The sequence below is a fragment of the Mesocricetus auratus genome, unplaced genomic scaffold, assembly GCF_017639785.1.
Source record: "Mesocricetus auratus isolate SY011 unplaced genomic scaffold, BCM_Maur_2.0 Super-Scaffold_100031, whole genome shotgun sequence".
Classification (NCBI taxonomy): domain Eukaryota; kingdom Metazoa; phylum Chordata; class Mammalia; order Rodentia; family Cricetidae; genus Mesocricetus; species Mesocricetus auratus.
The window spans coordinates 1,844,112-1,865,441 of NW_024429212.1; positions in this window are offsets into that span (position 1 = coordinate 1,844,112).

Genomic DNA, 21,330 nt, shown 5'->3' on the forward strand with positions numbered 1-21,330 from the left:
AATTGGGGAATATTGTTGCTCTCCTCTATTTTGCTGTAACACAGATGATAGGATTTACCACAGATAATAAGAACTAAGTCAGTTAGTCGTAGTTTCTTTTTTAATTTATGTATTTCTCTGTAACTGTGTCTGAAAGACTCTCAAAGCATGGGGCTCAGTCGTCTAAGAGTTTATGTCGTTTCCCAAGGCAGCACATGGGGAACTTCATTACACATGTCTTCTGTCACTAGCTCCCACTCAGAACACACGTGATCAGACACGAAGAAATCCCACAGGGGCACCAGGACAGGTCTAACTAGTCATTAAGAACACAGGGTTGCCGGGCGGTGGTGGCACACACCTTTAATCCCAGCACTCGGGAGGCCGAGGCAGGCGAATCTCTGTGAGTTCGAGGCCAGGCTGGATTGACAGCCTCCAAAACAATACAGAGAAACCCTGTCTTGTAAAACAAAAAAAAAAAACAAAACAAAACAAAAAAAAAAAGAACACAGGGTCATCGCTAGCCAATCACATGAAGGAAGTAGGAAGCACATCCATTTACAGATTCAGGTGGGACTTACTTCTGTTTGCAGGTAGATAAAGCGAAATGTGTTTCACAATGCACATGCTTTTTACTCTTTGATTTTGTTTATTTGTTTTACTGCCTTGAGATTTTCCCTAAATAGACTCGCTAGCCCTTGAAAGGATGGAGAGCAAGAACCTAACATCCTTCCTAGGGAGTCAATGAATTCTGAGTCTTCCACAAAGAAACAAGGAGTGAGCTATGCTTGGCTGATGAACATTAATCCAAACTGCAGGTACTTAACATGTGAGAATGTCATATTTGAAGGCTATGGAAGCCAGGCAAGTGTGCATAATGCTTAAATGGTCAATTATCCACTGCAATGACTGTACTGGTAAAACTTCTAAGTGTCTTGAAAGTGTTTAGAGAGATTTAAGTGGAAATTTTCTGGAAAGAACTGTTCACATTCCCAGAGTGAATACAGTCAGATAAGCCATCCAATGATGTGGCTCTCACATAAAAACCAGGAGTGTGTGTCTGTCTTCAAAGGAAAGTATCTTAATCACACTTAATCATGACTAAGCAACCGATGCTTAATCATAGGAGACCATTCACATAGAGCCACTTCTGAGGGAGAAAGGTGGCTTGCAGGTATATCGTTTTCATTACAATACAATCCAAGTTTTTCTTGAAAAACAGGGCATTCCGTAAGAAAGACTACACTTGTGACAAAAGAAGAGCCAGTATACTAAAGAGTCTCATAGGTACACCCTGATGTTCCTTGCATTCAATATGGAATACTCACACCATTCTTCCCTCAAACAGCTGTACGTAATGTGTAAAGTCACAGGAATGGTCCAGATGTGGTGTTTTCCTCAAATTGTTTTTTTTTTTTTAGGTTTTATGAGACAGGGTTTCTCTGTATTGTTTTGGAGGCTGTCAGTCCAGCCCAGCCTTGAACTCACAAAGATCCGCCTGCCTCTGCCTCCCGAGTGCTGGGATTAAATACATGTGTCACCACTGCCCCGGCTTTCCTCAAATTGTTTATCTTCTAGAAGGTGCTGAGCTGTTGTCTGTTACAATGATCTTGACTCCAGGGTCTGTTCTAGTTTCATTTCTCTTGCTCTGATACCTGACAGAAAGCAGTATAAAGGCCGCAGGGTTTATTTGGCTTCCACTTCCCAGTTACAGCCCATCACTGAGGAGAAGTCATAAACCAGGAGTTTGAAGAGCTGTTCACATCACGTCTAGTCAAGAGTTGAGGGCAGCAAATGCACCCATGCACGCTTGCTTTTGTCCAGCCAATTTTATCCACTCTTACAAAGTTCAGGGATTAGTCTATGAAATAGTTACTCCTGAATTCAACGTGGGTCTTGCATCCCACCTCAGTTAAGAAATCAAGACAAGCCCACACAGACTAACATCATCTAGACATAGGAAGAGACTTTCATTTGAGAAATTATCTAGATGACCTTAGTTTTGTCCTGATTATATCAGGCTAGTCATAAATTATGGATCTATAGTTGAGTGGCTTTTTTTCCCTCTTATGTCTTCTATGTTTTTTCCCATCACTTTTTTAAAAATGATTTTTTATTTTTAAAAGAATATTATTTTACACACCAATCCAAGTTCCCTCTCCCTCCTGTCCTCCCACTTCCCCCATCATCTCCCCACCCTATACCCCATCTACTACACAGAGAGGGCGAGGTCGCCCATGAGGAATCATCAGAGTTCTTCACATCATTTGTGGCAGGACCAACATCTCCAACCCCGTATCTAGGCTGTGCAAAGTATCCCTCCACAGGGAATGGGCTTCAAAAAGAGTTTCATGTTTTTTTTTTTCCTCAGAGCTTTAGAGCAAAGAAAACTGTGGACACAAGAATTTTAATAATTGCTGGCACAGTGTACAAACCTGTAATTTCCAATGTTCTGAATCCTGAGTGAGGAGAACTATGACTCCAAAGAACTTTACCAGAAAAAAAGCTAAAATATATTGCAGGAAACATTAGGGATGCTCGGATGGCTCAGTGGGTAAATGCATCTGTCACTGATCCCAACAACCCCAAGCAACACCCTGGACTCACCATCATTGGAAGATGTCCTCTGACTTCTGCATACCCATGCTGTCACACACCTGTACCTCCACGTGCCATACTAAGCAAATAAAAATGCAATACAAATCTGTATAAAGGAAGTGCGATGATCTTTACAATATTCATTTATTCATCCTTTATCCAAATACAGCTGAAATTTATATTATGAGAAGGGATTTTTTTTCACCCTCAGATTTAGCTGTTAGTAGTTACTCACTAAATGTGTTAGAAAATGAGTGAACAGGCAGGAGAGAGTCTAGACCTTGATGGACATGGTCTAGACTTGTTTGTTAGAACATAGAAAATTACCCTGCAGATCACCAGACACTAAAGACATACTAGATGACTAAATGAAGAACAGATGGATACATGTTAGCCAGTGCCTTGGCAGAGTCTCAGAACAGCACACACATACAGGGAGGGTAGCCATGAGCCCACTGAAGAATAACATGAACAGCCCCTAGGTCCATTAATTTTAGAGCATCTGTTGAGACCTCTCTGGTGATAACTCCCCAGGGGCCTTTGTTAACTCTTCTTCCTGTGTGGGATAATTCAAGAGCCTGAGGGGAAACACATCTTCTGGTCAATGACACATGGTGGCATCTTCCTAGCAATGTCATTTCTCACTGTATAGAAGGACGAATTGGACTCCTTGGCAGCAATCAGTGTTAGGTCCCTTTAATAAGTGGGAATAACTTTTTGGTCCCTAACTTCTTATTGTTACTTCTGGCAAGAGTTAAAAGTAGCTAGGGATTATTCCTGGCCTCATGGGAATAATCATGAGAGTAACACGAGAGTAAACATCATTACTGAACGAAACCCAGAAATCAGGCGTGGCTCTGTCCTAATGGCCACCTGCACTCAGTGACAGATGGGTACAGTGTGACCCGGATGGTTCATGTAGGAGTGAGGGGTGACCTCCACAGTCCAGGAAGAAGAGGCTTAAGTGGAAACACAAATGAAAACAACAACCCAACCCTCTGCCCCAGGAGCAATGTGCAAGCTGACATGAAAAGCCAAGTCTGCTGAGGGGCGTGAATGACAGGACTATTCTCTTGTAATAGACAAAGACAGACTCTTCCCGTGTTTTTCTGTAGTTATGAGACTTGGTTGCGGGAGGACCCGTCAGAGTGTGGTCTGGGCTGAATGTGAAGAGGAGGGGTGGAGCTGGCATGGTGTTGAGGAGTCTGGGCAGGCAGGTGGCTTCCCAGCAGCACTCCAGAAGCAGTGAGGCTGATAAGAAGTGGCAGCTGGTAACCTGGAGCCTTGGAACATGGGGACCCTGGGGACTTAAGAGGGAGGGAAGAAGGGCTGAAGGAAATCAGATCTTTCAATTTCAGTTCTCTGAAAAGTACAACTCTCATTGAAGAGCTGAACTCCAATCTCCTCTCTCTCCCTTCCTCTCTCCCTCCTCTACTGACCTCTGTGTCATCTCAACAATTCCCATAAAGTCATTTACTTGTTTCTAGTGGTTCTTTGTAATATAAGGAGTCATATAGTAAACAAAATCCATTGAAAATGTCCTCACATGCTGCCCTATTGTGGTAAGTGGACTTTGAGGGCCTTCTGTAGGATCCAGCTGACTTTGGCCGGTTCGTAACTGAGACGGGGAGTGTGAATTGAGAAACGAAATGTAAAGATACTATGGGAAAGACAGAGACACAGAACAGAGCCAGGAGGGCAATCCAGTGAATACTGAATGCCCCAAGTTTATTCTCCAACATTCTAATACACCCCAACCAAAAAGGGGAAAATGGCAAAAGACTTCTTTATCATGATACAAGGAAGAAAAACACTTTCTTCTATAATTTTCCAAACCTTTAAGAACCATGCCTTAGACTAAATCTCTCATTATCTGACCTTGAGGGTTAAGAGTAACCACACCTTAGACCAAGTCTCTTGTTATTTAGATAAGACCATGATGAAGACTAAACCTCCTACAGTAGCCATGCCTTAGACCTTTAGGTCTTATGACTTTATCTTCGGAAGAGTAAGGATAGTTTTGAACTCTTTTACCTTAAGTCAAGATGACTAGAAGCCATTTTTATGACTCTGTCATTCTATAACACCACATCTTAGCTATTGCTTTTTGTTTATTTGTTTCTTGAGATTGGGTTTCTCTGTGTAACTTTAGCTAACCTGGAACTCACTTTGTACACTCACTTTGAATTCTGATATCTGCCTGCCTCTGCCTCCTGAGTGTTAGATTATAGGCATGAGACACCACAGTCTAGCTGGCCCCAGCTTTTTATGGCAACTGCTTTTATCTATGAAATCCTCTTAAAGGTGTGTGATCTGTTTACCCCTCAGACATGTGGTGTCTATTGGTAGAATGTTGGTGTGGTGCCTGTAGTTTCTGAGGCTAGAGATGGACCAGGGGAGCTAAGAGCTATGTCTTCATAGGGAGGGATAAGAAACTGAGTATATGAAGTTAGATGAGGAAGACACGATGAAGGAGAAAGCAGTCATGAAGAAAAGGACTAATATTCTCTGTGTGTGTGTGTATCTTCCAATGTGTAGATATGTGTCTCGTATGTATATGTGTGTGCCTTTGCTTAAATGTGTGACTGTGCATACATGTGTGTGTGCCTATGTGTACATGTGTGCATATACCTGTGTGCAAGAATGCCTGTACGTGTTCCTGTGTTTACATGTGTGAGTATACCTATGATTATGTGTGTGTGCTTTAGTACATTGTGTGGTTGTGTGTACATGTGTGCCTGTGTGCATATGTTTATGTGCCTGTATATATGTGTGTACCTGTGTGTATAAGCGTGTGTGTATGTATGTGTCTGTGTGTTACGTGTGTGCGTGTGTGTGTGTGTGTTTGTAACTGTGTGTACATCACAACCCCAGGGAGCTGTAGAGTTGAGAAGTTCCATGAATATTTGGAAGGCAAAAAGAAAGGAGATTACTTGGGTGATGAGATGTCCTACATCAACTGGACATCTAACTCTATAGGTTCAGTGCCAATGAAAGGTTTTAGAGGTAAAGTAGTGGAGTCAGGATGAGTGGCACACTGGTCTTTACAACTGCAGCTGAGAATGACTGACGTGAATCCAGTCCGAAGGACAAAGTGTGGATGGTGGTCACAGGGACGGTGACAATGGGAAACTCATCCAAAGTCTGCAGTGCTGCAGAATTCCTGTATCTGGGCTTCTTCCTGGCTTGTTGCTGCCATTCAGCAGTAAAATGGTGTGATCTCAAGGACTGCAAATTAATGCTGCTATTGTGTCTTCACACACTTTGGTTAATATTGGAGATTTAAAGAAAACCAGGCATTGAACGTCTGTCAATAAGAGGAGAATAAAGGTTGAAATAGCAAGCCATCCAAGAAGGATCAAGATTAAATCCCCACATAGCCTACAAGGTGAATGCTAATTGCATGAAAGGAAGACTCTATAAGGGTGATGTAGAGGCAGAAGATGGGCTGGGCACTTACAGACTGCTGCAGGCTAGAGAAGAGACTTTGATGTTTGCTGGAAGGCGGCTCCCAGCTCTGCTTGTCAGGGAGGTTCTGATTCTTGCATCCCCTGAACCCAATGGCGCACGTACTTGCATTGTGCCATAGAAGCTTACAAACACAGATGGTCTGTCATTTCTGTTTAAGGGGACCATGATTGTCAAGTGCAGGATTTTCTCCCTTGGGTATAACCCACACAAATATCAATCAAACATGCTGTAATGCAGGCAGCACAAGATCCTTGCTAACTTCTAGAAGGGCCTGGTGTGTGCTCTGAGGCTACAGTGGATCTGAATTCTGAGAAAGTACATTTGGTGGCACTTCTTTATTGGGCCCTGTTTCCATAGCTGCGCTCTTAGAAAGACATAAAAAATGCAACAAATGTCTTGTAACATAATCTCCTGGGTTAAAAACAGATTTGTTTCACATTTTCTTTATAATATAAAATGAAATGTATGCATTTATTGCAAAGGTTAATTTTTACAATGATCATGCCATTCCAAAACTTCCATCATTATCCTTTGCAGAGAGGTGACTTAGGTTAGAGCTCTTAAATCTTGGGTTCTCACCTGCCTGGACAAAGGCACGGAAGCAGAGGCCAAGGAGTGATTCGGAAGGACGGACATTGGCTAAGATCTTACCTCTACTACCAAGATCCCACTCTCTACAGCTGCCAATTCTTCAGCCAAAAAGCAGTTACTGAAGAGAAGAAGAATCATGGTTTTCTTCTGTGTGCCACAGTGGAAACCACGCACCACCTGCACGTGGGAGGAAGAGCATCATCACAGTTGGTACAGAGGCAGCCCCGTGGTGAGCAGGAGGTCCTTCACACGCAATCAAGACAGAAAGGAGCCACACACGCAGATGCCTCTGCTGACGCCCCTCTTGCCGTACTAGGGAACCTGTCTTCGACACGACTTCGGGGGAGCTGAGTGTCAGCTAATTGCATCTGTAGACAGAGGCAGAAGATGCTTTCTGGCTTGGGTTCATCTGATTTGCATACTCCAGGTGTCCCTGTCATAGGTATGCTGTTTATAACACTGCCTTCTTGAAATTTCTGGAGTTGAGAACAACATGGGGTAGAGAATAAGCACCTTCCCTGGGGTGCATCTGAGATGCAGTGACAGAAAGTCTCCAGGGACAGAGCAAAGGGGTCGGGGCTGCTCATTTCGCAAGCTTCCTGGTTCCTGGACTTGGACAGATGTGAGAAGCAAAGATTTCAAGAGACCACTGCAGATTGGTATCAGCAATCACATATTGAAAGAAAATCCATTTGTTTCTAAAAGTGACAGGTGAAATTCTGTGACTCTCTCTGACTTGCAAGCCCCTAATCTATTCACACTTTTATACAACCCTCTACAATATATCTTCATGACTTTTCTTTTTCATCAACATGACAGGAATGTTATAGATGTCAACCAAGAAGCAGCTCTCACCTCAAACGTGATTTATTCTGGAGCAAAATATGAGTGACCACAGATCAGGAACACAGGTTCAGGCTATTCCAAGCACCATGTTCTGATGTGGTAGCAATTTCATGTAGTTATTATAGGAACAGAACAAAGCAGGTCATAAGTCAATGTTTTACAAATCCATGTCCAGGGGGAAAGCCAGGTGGGCTTCAGTGTAGCAGGGAAATCTCAGATACTAATGGATTCAGCCTTTGGTTGATGGGAACTACAGGTCTGTTTGACCATTCCGAAGTATTTATGTAATTGTCACAAAGATGTGAAGTCACATAGAGAGGAGGGTAATAAATGGTCATTAAGGACCTAAAGATGGTCCAAGATAATGTGAATTTGGGCTGGAGACATTCCAATATCCACATCATTGAGGTCCTAATCTATCAATGAACCTTTATAGTCACTGTTTCTGTCCAGGAATCTTGGTCTTATGGATATCTGAAATCCAGAGAGGGAAAATAAACAACACTTCCTTCAGCCAATGTCCCTAGGGCATCAGAGTACCTCAAGCCGGTATAGCAACTGGCCTCCAGCAGCTGATTTCTTGTTTCTTCACTAAATTGCAAGCACTTCCCTCAGCTAGAGCATTGTAAACACAAAGACGATGTGTTTTAGACAAAGAAGGGGGTACAGTCTCCTCTTGGGCTGGGTGCTCATCTCCCTCAATGACTGTGATTGTATAGTTTGAAGAAGGGTTTCAGTGAAGGTGGAGTCAGATGAATGGTGGTGACTGCATTGGAACTATAAGGACGAGACATGATGCCTTTAATTGACAGCTGGCCTTTCCAGTTGCAAGGTTTAGTGAAAGCCCACTAGTACATACAGTGTCTGATTAGCGTGCAGTAGAGGGTCTCTGCAGTCAAGCATTGGGGCAACTTTTGTTTTCTACTGAAGGATGATGGACAGCAAAACAATGAGAACATGCAATGGGGAGTTCAGTGAGATGCTTTGTGGCTTCAGGTAAAAAAAAATCTACGTCCCACACAGCGGAGATAAGAGGGGTTGAGCCCTTGCGTGGTTCACAGTTTTCCTCAGAGGAAACAAAACAAAATGAGGCAAAAGATTCATTTGTTTTCTACTTAAGTACTTTTCCGAATTGGGTAACTAACTCTCCTCAAATTCACCAGCACTTGGAGCCCACCAGGCACACATCATTCCAGACGTCTCTACAGAAAGTAATAGGTTGTTCTTCCATCAAGTCCCACTGTCTGTCGGCCATGAGCCACACATGTGAAAAGTCGGTCGGGCTTAACAAGTGTACTCACTCGGAAAACAACCTCAGCTGCTATCCTGGCAGTTACTGGTAGAAAGGTATGGAGAGGGAATGAAAGGTGACAGCTATGTAAAGGTTGAGAGTGGAAAAATAAGAAAAATGAGAAAATCACAAACAAGGTCTGCTTATTGAACAGGGACTGTCCTGAAGGAGAGATGTGGGGCTGGTTGAGAAAAGAGAGCAGATTTGAGCTCCTGCAAGATGAGGTACCACCTTCTCCCATCCTTGTATGATTTTGGTGGCCATCTGCCCTTCTGAGTGACTTATTCTCTTGTAGCAGAAGGGCTTCTCACTTAGGCTTCCCTCCTTCAAAGGGACAGTGGGGAAGTGGTTTGCCCTGTGAATGCTCTGCCTCTGCCACAGTGCTGCAGTGTGGAGTTGGTTTCTGACAGGTGACTGTGAGTGTCCACTTCCATGTCGCTGTTCACTCTGTTATGAAGGAGTCTACTTGCCGTAAACAAGGCATCCTTCTTGCTTTCCTGGGGCTGCTTCCATTACCCTGAATTAATGTCTCCTTGTCTTCGTCATTGTTCTGTTCCTGTGAAGAGATACCTTGACCACAACTCTTATAAAAGAAAGCATTTAAGAAGGACTTGCTTACAGTTTCAGAGGTTTAGTCCATTATCATGGCAGGGAGCATGGCAGCACACAGGCAGATATACATGATGGTTGAAAAGTAGCTGACAGTTCTACACCTGGGTTCACTGGCTGCAGTAAGAGAGACTCTGAGCTTGACATGTGCTTTGTAAAACCTCAAAGACACCCATCCACACCTGGTGACACACTGCTCCCAAACAAGGCCATACCTCCTAATCCCTTCATATAGTTCCACTTTCCTAGCATTCAAATCTGAGAGCCTATGGGACCATTCTTATTCAAACCACCACACTAGTACAAGGTAAATGCCATCCAAATTGAGTTTCAGATGAAATGACAACAATAAAAGAATCTTTGTGTTCGGTTCAGGTGCAAAAAGAGAATCAATGAGTCAATGAAAAATTCTGTTACTGAAAACAAGAGAGTTGGAAGAAAAATAGCTCTTAAAAAAGTTACTTTACTGGCAAGAGATAAGTTTAGTGGTTAAGAGCACTGCTGTTCTTCCAGATGACCTGGGCTCTATTCCCAGCACCTACATGTAGGCTCACAGCTGTCTGGAACTCTAGTCTTAGGGATGTGACACTTTTTAGCTTCCAGGGTCACCAGGAACACATGTGCATAGACATATATGCAGGTAAAATGTCCCTATATACAAAATTTTTACGTGGTTGAAAGGATGACTCTAAATTTGGAAATCCTTGTCCCAGCAATGATACTGTCTTCCCCATGCATTTATCAGAGGCATGCTCATAGGTCAAGCCTGGATGAAAGACAGACTGACAGAAAGTATAATAATACATTCTTGTTAAACTGATCCAGGGAAAGATGTTTGATAAGAAGTACAGTCAGACTTCTGTGGTCATGTGGCCCAACCACAGGTTCAACCAACTGTGGATCAAGAATATTTTAAATAATTGTGTCTATGTTAAATATAAATGTGTGTATGGACTCTTTGTCATAGTCCCTTAAAAATGTAGTTTACTAATTGCGTGAAATTTCCTTTGTATGAAATGATCTACAGGTGATTTGCCTGGTTATTCATGGGTTCCAGATCTCAGATTGAGCCCCCTAGCCATGCCACACCAGGCTGTAGTGGAAGAACAAGACACAGCATGAGGAGAACTAGACAGGGGGTAGGTTATTCTGAGGGGAAGATGCTGAGATGCTGCATGCCCTCATAAATTTCAAGTTAGGGCTGTCATTAGATAGGGCCAAGACTCTCATAATGTGGCAAAGATGTCCCAGAACTATACAGCAAGGTGAGGATCTACTTATGCATGGATTTTTCTCACTGAATTCTAAGATACCAAGCAATAAGCAGTTATCTGTTATGTTCACTTGGGTAAACATCACACAGAACATGGATCCCGATTCTAAGCCAAGGTAGAATCCAAATGGCTGTAGGGTCACACCAGGTCCTGCTTGCTTTGCCTCAACTCTGTGGTGATACAGAGGAATCCCTAGATGAACAGCCAAATGAAGCCACTTTGTCTGGTACCTGTATTTGGACAGCTACCTCCTCATGTTGGGAAAAAAACCCCACAGGATTTACTTCTGTGAAACAACGCTATTAGCCCACCCCCTAAAACACACTTTGCTACATATTTGGTGTGAATTATTGTTTTAACCACCTCAAAGCATTTTAGAAGTTAATCAGGATGATCATTTCAGTGAATGTTAGATCAGATCAGAATGGAACGGTCTAAGAAGAATTCAGAGGTTGGGGGTGGGTAGCTTATTGGTTGAATATTTCCCCAGTATGCTGAAGGCCCTGAGCTGGATCACAAGTCCTGGAAGAAAACAAAAGCTAAATAAGGGAATAATTCAAGTAGGAAATGGATGGAGAGCTTGAGCTTTGTATTTCTGGGATGAGTGGGTTGTTATAACTCCAGGAAATTGGAGAATGGCTATGAGTAAGGAAAGCACTTCTTTTTTTCTTCTGGGTTGAGGTTAGGAGAAAGTCACATGATAGTTTGTGCAAAGCACAGACAAGTATTGAGGGAGAAGGTAATTCAAGCTTTGCCCTGACATTAGAAAAACTATTTCCTGAGGTCTTCATGGCATAGCTAAGTGGACTTAGGCTGTGGATGTGAGACTTCCACTGCTTGACTCTCTGGTTTAGAAATCACTAGTGATTTAGTTCATCTCTGTGTTTGTCATGGGTAGGTGCTCTGTTGTTTGTGCCCTTGTGAGCAATGTGACAATGTGGTGCAACAGGGCAGTCAACCTTGTTTTTGTGTTTAGTACACATTCCAGGTCCTCAGGTGACTTTGTTGGTCCACTCATTTTATCAGTTCAGAACAGTGGTTATTTGCATTTTCTCAGTTGCTGAACAGGTTACAGCTGAATCATGGCTTTGTAGTGATTACTCCAGGGCAAGAAGGGAGACTCATCTCCATGTGACCAACACAAAAGAGTTGGCACCAAATCCTGCCCCAAGAACAGGCACTGTATGCCTGTCCCTCTCATGCTTGCTTCTCCTAACAAACCTGCTCACTAATGAGGGTGAAATAAGCTAATGCAAATAAGGGGCTTTTCTTGTCACCCAGAATATACCTAGCACACAGTTAATACTACTACCAAGACCTCCTTATTCTCATCCACACTACCCTACAAAAGTAAAGAAGAACATAGTACCCAGTGTCTGGGCTGTTATAGTCCATTTATTCACATTCTTAGAATTAAAAAAAAGCTCATTGGTACTTGAGAAATCATGATCAGAAGTCCATCAACATCTAGACGCTACAGGACCCATGTAAAGAGGTTCATCTTGTGGACCAACTTGAAAGCCTGAGATGCTTCATTGGGTATGTGGACTCCCCCATGCAAATGGAGTTGATTCTATGCGTAAGGTATGCATCACTCTGTATATGTCTCTAGGAATAACTTTTCCATGTCTGCCAGACAGCTCTGTGTTCATTGAGTCTGTAAGAAACTAAATCAAGAGCTAGGGTACTCTCAAGATGCCCGGAGTCCGACAAGTCTGTCTCAGTGGGTGTCTGGGTTGTTCTTTCGTAACCTAGGTTCTGTGACACTCGTATTCAATGTTTACTCTAGCCCCTGTGACATTTCCTGAGACTCAGCCTACAACTATGAGTTTCTTTCTCCCCTGAACACTGGGAAAAAAGAATAATGAAAATACTCTTTTGTTGTTGGACCAACTAGCAAGTTATTTAAGGTGTTAAATCACTCAATGTTCCCACGTCCTTTGAAAGAATTGAATTGTATGATTTACATTTAGTGCTGTGAAGAAAGTATCTGTAGAGGGCAGTGAGGGAATAGGAGGCTACTGCTTCCATGCATGTGACGCTCTATATGATGGTGACTTCCTTCACCCACTGGGCCACCACATAGCCATACATGGAATGCAGCCCAGATGGGGTGCAGGGGAGAAAGCCATCCCAGTACTGTCCTTCCCTCACTCTGCTTCTCTGCTCTCTATGCATGGGCTATACTGCTCATGCCCAAGTCACCCGGATGGACTGCAGCTCTGATATTGTGGGGTGGGTAAATATCTTCTCCTCAAGTCATTTCTTTCTGGTATTTGGTTTGCAATAGTGTAAAAGTCACTAAGAACATGATGGTATATTGCCATTTGAGGGTTAAGAGAAGGAAACTTGGGGAGTATTTTCACACACTCTAGAAAACAAGAAATTTTGCATCAATTAAGTAATATTCTACCACCATTTCACAGTTTAGCTGTACATGAGTGAAATTTCTATGCTGATAAGATTTTAGTTTATTTATTAATTTTTCTAGAATAGCTTTTTGTGTTAGTATAGGTCTAAATTTGTCTTCAACTGAAATCAATGATTTTTCACTTTTAGAAACCTTAGTGCCTACTAAACATTATCACTGTATGTTTATTATTTTTCTTGATAGCTAAGCTTCAGGAGTGTCTCCTTTCTCCCCATGCTGCTCTTTCTTTGACCCCGGGCATCTCTTCCTTTCCACAGAGGTACAAGCTCATCCAACACCTGGAGGTGCTTCCTCTAAGTTGTCTCAGTATCCTGTAGATCTGAAAAACAAATCAAACATTGGAATTTGTTTGGGAAGCAGTCCAGACAAAGATCCATTCTAATTAGAATATGCTAAAAAAAACCTCAGGAAGCAGCTAGTGTGTATTCTGGTTTAGAAACAATTATTTCTCAAATATTTATCTTATTTTATGAATGTATGTGTGTACCTGAGTGTGTGTGTGTGTATTTGTACCATGTGTGTTTAGGATCACATAGAGTTCAGAAGAGCATCAAATCCGGCACTGGAATAACAGAGTGGAGTGAGCTACCATGCTACAATGCTCATGTTGGGATGGTGTGAGCCACCATTCTCATGTTGGGATGGTGTGAGCCTCCATGCTCATGTTGGGATGGTGTGAGCCTCCATGCTCATGTTGGGATGGTGTGAGCCTCCATGCTCATGTTGGGATGGTGTGAGCTACCATGCTCATGTTGGGATGGTGTGAGTCACCATGCTCATGTTGGAATTGTGTGAGCTACCATGCTCATGTTGGAATTGTGTGAGTCACCATGCTCATGTTGGAATTGTGTGAGTCACCATGCTCATGTTGGAATTGTGTGAGCTACCATGCTCATGTTGGAATTGTGTGAGTCACCATGCTCATGTTGGGATGGTGTGAGCCACCATGCTGGGAAATGAACCCAGAGAAGTTATCTCTATTAACCAATGTGTCATCTCTCCAGATCCTGGAAATAATATATTTTTAAGGAGTGACTATGAATCCTCACAGTCACCCTGTGCAATTGGTTTTCAGTCTCAAGTTTTGTGCTCTTGTTTCTCTCATGTAAGAAACTCCACAGTGGTGTAGTAACTTTTTGTCATTTCTCAGCACACAGCTGACAGAGCTGGGCTGTAAAGACACCTCTCTGGTTACTCTCACCACCACTGTCCCTTGCTTTTGACATAGAGTTTTGTGTACGTTTAGAAGCAGGACTCAGTGTGGCAACTCCATTTTTATTCCTTTGTTCTTCTCCCAAGATCTCTGGACAATACAAGCTGTATATTGGTGGGAACTATATTTACAAAATATGTGAGTCCCCTGAGTAAATCCACCTTCCTAGGTCTCTGATGTACAAAAAAGTAATGGATTGCATTCAACTAATCACTCTTTGGCATATGAGCATACTGCTTCATCTGGGACATTGTGGATGGACAGCAGAGAGAAAGAATTCTCATTGGGCAGTTGCTGTTGGCACTGTATCAAGAGGTAAAATAGCCCAACACAAAAATACCCAAGAGAGGGGGAAATTAGAGTCCTAAGTGGATATCAGCCTGTTTCCAAATACACTAAATGCTTACTTGGTAAAATGGGAGCTGATACTTGAGGCTGACAGCCTTCAAGGAGAGCCAGTGGGAGGTGAGGGGCAAAGTTTCAATCCTAGTGTGCAAGGCCACCTGTTGACATGTGGATGTCTCATGCAGAAGTTAGGTGTGATATTATTTGTGTTAGTTCCTCTACTAGGTGTGAACGATGGCCATTCTTCCCTGACACACTCAGAAGCTCCATACTTCTTCCTGTGTCAGTCTGGAGCTCCATGGAACTCCAGTGACAAGACCAACTCACATTCACACTGATGGGCGCACTCTGTAATGATGAAGATAGATGGGCTTCTTCATAGATGCATCATACAGATATGAATATTAACTTCTATGACAACATTCTCTTATTCCTTAGTCATAAATTAAAGTCTAAAATCCATCTTTACTGGCAGCTTTGAGCATAAAATGCCTGTGCTCTGCAATTTTATTGTATGTTTAAGGGAAATGTTTCCCTTGAATCTTTTACAGACTGCTCGCTTTACAGACAATATGTTCTTGTGGCAGAGGTCATGGCAATATTTCCTGGTCTCCCATTAAGAAGACTCCAGAAGAACCTTCTTTTTGTACTAGAACATTGATTCTGCCCAGAAAAACACCACTTGGAGCAGACAAGTGCATTTGCCTGTGGGAAGTTGAAAGAGAAATATCTGACTTATAAAATTGCAAAGCAGAAAAGCAATGAGGATGAAGAATCCAGAGGAGCTTGCCACACCCTCCCACCCCAACAACCCCAACTTCTGAACACTGAAGCATTCCTGATGTTTTTGGTGACACCATGGCAGATGCTTCCTGTGGTAGGTTAATTTGCAAAAATATGGAATAAAATGAACCTAACCATCAAAACCTTCTCATTTGAATATGGGGCACCAGAGGAAGCTGTATAGTTGCCGTGAGGATTTTGGAATGATGGGCTTGGCTCTGCAGAGTTGATTTACGAAAGTGTGAATCGGTGATATGCATTATGGTAGGTGGATGGGTACCTATTAAAATGTTCATCCCTAAAAGTTACAACTACTCGTTTGGATGGTTTTAATCAGAGACCAAGATTATGACTTAGAACACAAACTCTCTGTTGGCCCATTTGTTACAATGCTTTATTTAAGAGGTATCTCCAGAATATTAGAGAAACTTAATGGTTTGCATTATCAAATGTGGTAAGGCAATTAAGAGCATACTAATTATACTAGGGTGCACTCCCACTGAGAACGCCTGTACCCTGTGGGGAACTGCAAACCCTTTGCTCTTAGCTACCAAATATTATTTTGGGCAGATTGCTGTCACAGAATACACTTAGAAGACATCTTCGGTTGGTAGTGAAAAGTGCAAGTGGAAATTCATTCCTTTAGTGACAATTACTTTGAACAGAACCTGGAGTACTGTGTATGGTAAACACTGTATGATCAGCCTTATTTATAAGACTTGGTTTTCATTGTGCAAAACTATTCAGATGATTTTAGGTGGGCTGTACAGAAAGATTTCTTAATTGCATATTGCTATTGTATGCGACTGAATATGTTCTTTCTGATATATAAAATATGTACGCTTGAAACGCTGCCATATTCATTTAAGAAGGAATGCCTAGTTAACATGCTGCCTACTTCAGGAGCAAGCCAGAAGACTGGGTTACCCAGGTAACTAGGGCATGTGGACGATCCCCAGACTTTGGTTTCTTTTACATTCTTCATCATTCTGTGGAGGACCGAGTTATTCTCTACTGCTCAATTTCTCAGAGATGTCCCCTCCATCACTCCTGACAGATAGAACCCCCATATGAGCAGAGGCTCATGGGGACATTCAGTCTGTTCAGTCATGAAGACCCCTGATGCATCAGCATCCAGATGTGGCCTCCTTGCATCTCTTCATTGCACCAAGTAGGAATAGGTATCTTCTCTTGACCTCACTGAGATCTGAGGTCTGCTTATCCATGCTTCTTTCAACACCTGATCATGTCTTTGCTGAGTCCTGCAATCTAGATATGAAGCAACGTGTCAGCAAAGCAATGGCTGTTTCACATACCTGCCAATCATAACCCCATCTTGATGAGTCTTCTCAGCAAGTAGAAAACATGTGGCATTATGGGTAAGACCAAGGAAAGGAACAATATTGTGCTTTTATTTTTTATTTTATCCTTCCCACCTTTGGCTCAGGAATCAAATCCAATGAATTCAGAAGTTTTCAAAACACCCTCTAATTTAGTACCATCTCTTCCAGAATACATGACCAACCCACAAATCAACTCAGAGATGATTCTGACAATATGCCTACGTACCCATTCGATTATTAAAGATCTTTCAGTAGAAATGGAAGGTAAGAAGGAAGAAAAGAAGTGAACCAGAGGCAAGGGAGTTTAAAAGGGGGGAGCGTGTGGGTGAGAAGAATGGAGAGAGAACTTCCATAGCTATATCACACCTGATTCAATGAAGAGTAAGCCATGCAACATTTTCTGGTATACAGTGGTGGTCATCACTTTCCCTTTTGGGGTATAATGCTTACCAAGTGACCATTGTAATGAACAACAGAGACTCCATTCAGTGGCAAAAGTGGCCACAGGGGAACACCCTTATTTTGAGGACATGTTCCTTTTTGTGGAGTTTTGCTTTAAATGAATCCTAATGCTGTTTCTCTAATAAGACAATGTGAGGCGAGGCATGCGTGCCAGAACAGACTGTCTGTGCTCCAGACCTCTATATTGGCTTTGAGAAACTCTATTGTTCTTCTCAAAATGAAAATCAGCTCAGAAATGGAAGCCGGGGTGAAACGGTGCTCACTGAAAGAGGAAGGCATTTAACAGTGGGAAGGGAAAAATCTTTTATGTGTGTCTGAGATGCTTTCTTAACAGAGGAAAATCAGCTTTTTCTATTTGTAAGAGTTAAGCCATGTGAGTTCTTAAGTCTACATTGTAGAATTATCAAGAGGGCGCCCATCTGTAATGACAAATCGAAATCTAGCTCCTTGTAAGGAATTTTCTTTCTTTGTATGGACCACAAAGATGGAAGTTTCCAGACAAAGTTCCTCAGCTCCTGCCGAGGTTGGAATTGAAATTTTTTCTCACAATTACAGAACTGCAGGTGAAATATCAGACTCTCACTCTGTGGGTCGAGGGAAGCTGCATGGCACTGGGCTTGGTATGGATTTTCCTCCAGCAAATTAAAATCACCTCCCTTCTCAGGGCCACCGAGAGAACGTAGTCAAGTTTTGCCGTGTGTTACCAGGGCATCACTGACTCCTGCTACCCTCAGAGGGACTCTCTAAAGCCTCTAAAGAGTCTCTTTCAGGTTTGGAGGAAATAGCTCAAAGAAATGAAATCACCATGGAAGGATGTGTATTGTATCAGCATCTAATTCTGAAGATGTTGACTGCAGCAGTGGTCAGTGCTCCATGAAACAATCTAAGCAGGTGGCTCATTTAATCAGTGCAAACTCATGATTTCGTTGCTCTACTCTCATAGGTTATCTGCTGTACACAAGTCGTAGCTCACATCTACCAGAAACAAAGATGCCTCTGCAGGACATGTTCCCTGTCCCCAAATCAAGTTAGCGTTGGATCGAGGAATGGGAGAAATGGCCTAGTAATTGAGTGACATGTGTTGTTTCATTAACAGAAAATAAAAGAGAACTCCATCTCACCTGATTCTGGGAACTGACCATTTCTATGTAAGTGAATAGGGAAATCAAAAGGAGACTTTCATCAGAGCACAGGCAGAAAATGAAATTAATGGAACTAGCCTGCAGTATGTGAGTTCCCTGTGCACATGTGAGCATGGTGTTGAGCTTTTCAGAGGGTCTCTCTTCCCAGCGTGGTACAGAGGTCCCCGATGAAACACAGAAACATATCGCGGGGCAAGAAAGATGGCTTGGCTCCAGGTGCCCTGAGGGTCCAATATTGAGACAGTGATGTGCATGAACCCTCGGGGACCTTTACAGATTGCTCATCCCAAGGTTTCTCAGAGACCACTGAAAGTATATGTTACAACTTTTATGTGGTAATGCGTGATTTCTACCGTATGTATTTCTCAAGTTGAAGACCCCGCACTGTTGTGATTCCATGAATTATAGAGACAATAAAGGAAGAGAATAAGGGAAGAAAGAGATAGTCAACTCTGAGAAGGAACAAGTTTCGATGTGTGCCATAGAAGTTGAGCTGATTTGTTCCCCAGGCTTAATAGCTGGGATTATTAAATTGTGTGAGAGGTCCCGACTCTGGAGAATTTTAAATGAGGTAAAGGTGAAGTTAGAGAATGGGTAAAAGAAGGATCTGAGGGGACAAAGCACAATTATTCAATGTTTAATAACTAATCCCAAGGGTTCACTGGTGATTATTTCAGGGAAGTAGGCCCACAACTAATTACAGACAGCAGAGCAATAAAGCCAGAATAGAATGAGCTAAGAAGGTCAGAACATTGGCAGTGCTGGAGGAACATATCTCTGAAACACTGATAAATGTTTAACTAAAACCCCTGGTCACATGCTTTGCTCTTAGCCTCTTCCTTGCCATTCCTTTCATGGGAAAATCTCAAGTGTTTCTGAACAAGGACTGAAGAGACTTCCGAAACCATAGAGCTGACCGAGAGAATGACATTGTGGACGATTTTAGTGGGTGTCATGAGAAGACAGGTTCCTTACTTGGCAAGACCAAGGAAGATGAGAAGGTCTCTAGGAGAATGCAGTTTTTACCTTCCTGCTCAGACAGGCAGGAAGGCATTTTCAAGCTAGAAAAAGAGGCAAACAGCTTGTGGCTAGACTGAACAGACAAGGATACAGGGATAGTATGCACCTGAGTTTTAATTGTTGCATGGAAGCATTTTTTTCTAAGAAGTATTCTTATCTGCTCTTTCTTCTACTTTATATTTTTTATAGTTTTAAATGTCTTGTTACCTTTCTATCACCACCTATCATCTCTCTATTTCCATCTCTCCACTCTAATACACACACACACACACACACACACCTATGTATTAAATCATTCTATCATCTATTTGTCTATCATGTACTATCTATCTACCTACCTACCTACCTACCTACCTATCTATCTATCTATCTATCTATCTATCTATCTATCCATCCAGTTATTTTTCTGTTACCTTTGTCCATCATCTGTATTTCTGTCATCTGTCTATCCATCCATCACCTATCTATCAATTTAGCCTGCTGTTTTAGTCTTTTCCTGGTCTTGCTATTTTTATGAGTTCCCCAGAAAGAGAACCTTTGTTTTCTTCCCCGAACCAAAATGAGCCCAAGAGTTTCCATATTGCTTTCTGTTATTGTGATCACAACTTCCTCAGGTCAGCATCCCATCTGTCCTAAGGAGTGATCCTAATGGAGTCTCAGACACCAGAACACCATTTCTTTAATTGGTATGCACATGCCGTTCTCAGAGCCATTCAGCAGATTCACATATTTGTTGGAATTACAACTGGCATGTAAACTGACTGGAAATCGATTCTGTTTTTTCCCATTTTCCTGATGATATTCACGTGCTCTGGGATATAATAAACAATGACTGTAGTATACCAGTCTGTGCTTTGGAGTGCTTGTTGTGGCATAAATGGCAGTAAGTATTCAGTGTCCCATGAAGTAGGGTAGTTGTAGCCTCTTGTTTACAAGCAAGGCGTCTGAGGCACATAGAGAGAACGACTGCCAGGTGACGGCACCTCTCTCTTGGTGAATGCTGCTTGGTGACATGAACCTTGCTGATGTGACTTCATGTTGTGTGCAGCAATTTTTATGCTAAAAGTCTATTTGCTTTCAAATGTCAATGACAACAGGGGAGGAAATAGGGAAGAAGCAATTGGGAGCCACAGCAAGATCAGAGCAGCTTTGGTTATGTTCCTGTACATACAGACCTCTGGGGTCTTGTAGCACACAGTCGGACCCAGTGGTCTTGGAGAGGGCCTTGAGGCTCTGCATTTTGGGCTAACTCTCAGGTTATGCTGACAAAGCCTGACGAAGCAGGCCATGTGATCCAAGTCAGAGAGTGCTGGAACAGATTAGTAGAGTCTAACCCCAGCTGTTATTTGAGAGCCTGAAGGGAAAGAGTGTGAGGCTGCTGCTGCAGACACAACTATTGACAGATTGGCTGTGGGTGGTGAGGAATCAGAAGAGAAGGATGACTCAGAGTTCTCTAGACTGGGAAACACTTTCGACTTTCAAAGCAGCACACTCTCAAACAGGACAATGAGGCAATTTGGACGACACTGAATCTGTAATTACAGCTTAGAGTAAGGACTGCCCACTTATAAATCCATCTTTCCACCATAAATGTGGTCGTGGTGTGACTTTTTATACAGAGTACAGGGCAGATGGAGGTGGAGCCCATGAGTAGAACTTTGGGATATGTCTGACTTAAACTCTGACAATTCAGGATACTTGGAAAACAGGAAGGAACTGAGGAGAGATCTGTGTGGTAATTCCAAGACAATTGCTACAGAGAAAGTCAATGACATTCCTCTTTACCCTTTTTCTTCCTGGACTGTAGAAAGGGTTGATGTCTCCAGGGATCCCTGCTCTTTGGGTCACTGTGGGGAGAAGCAAACGGTTTTGCTGTTGTTCAGATCAGTGATGGAAAGAGGGAAGCATCATTTCCCTGATATCTGTCATGGT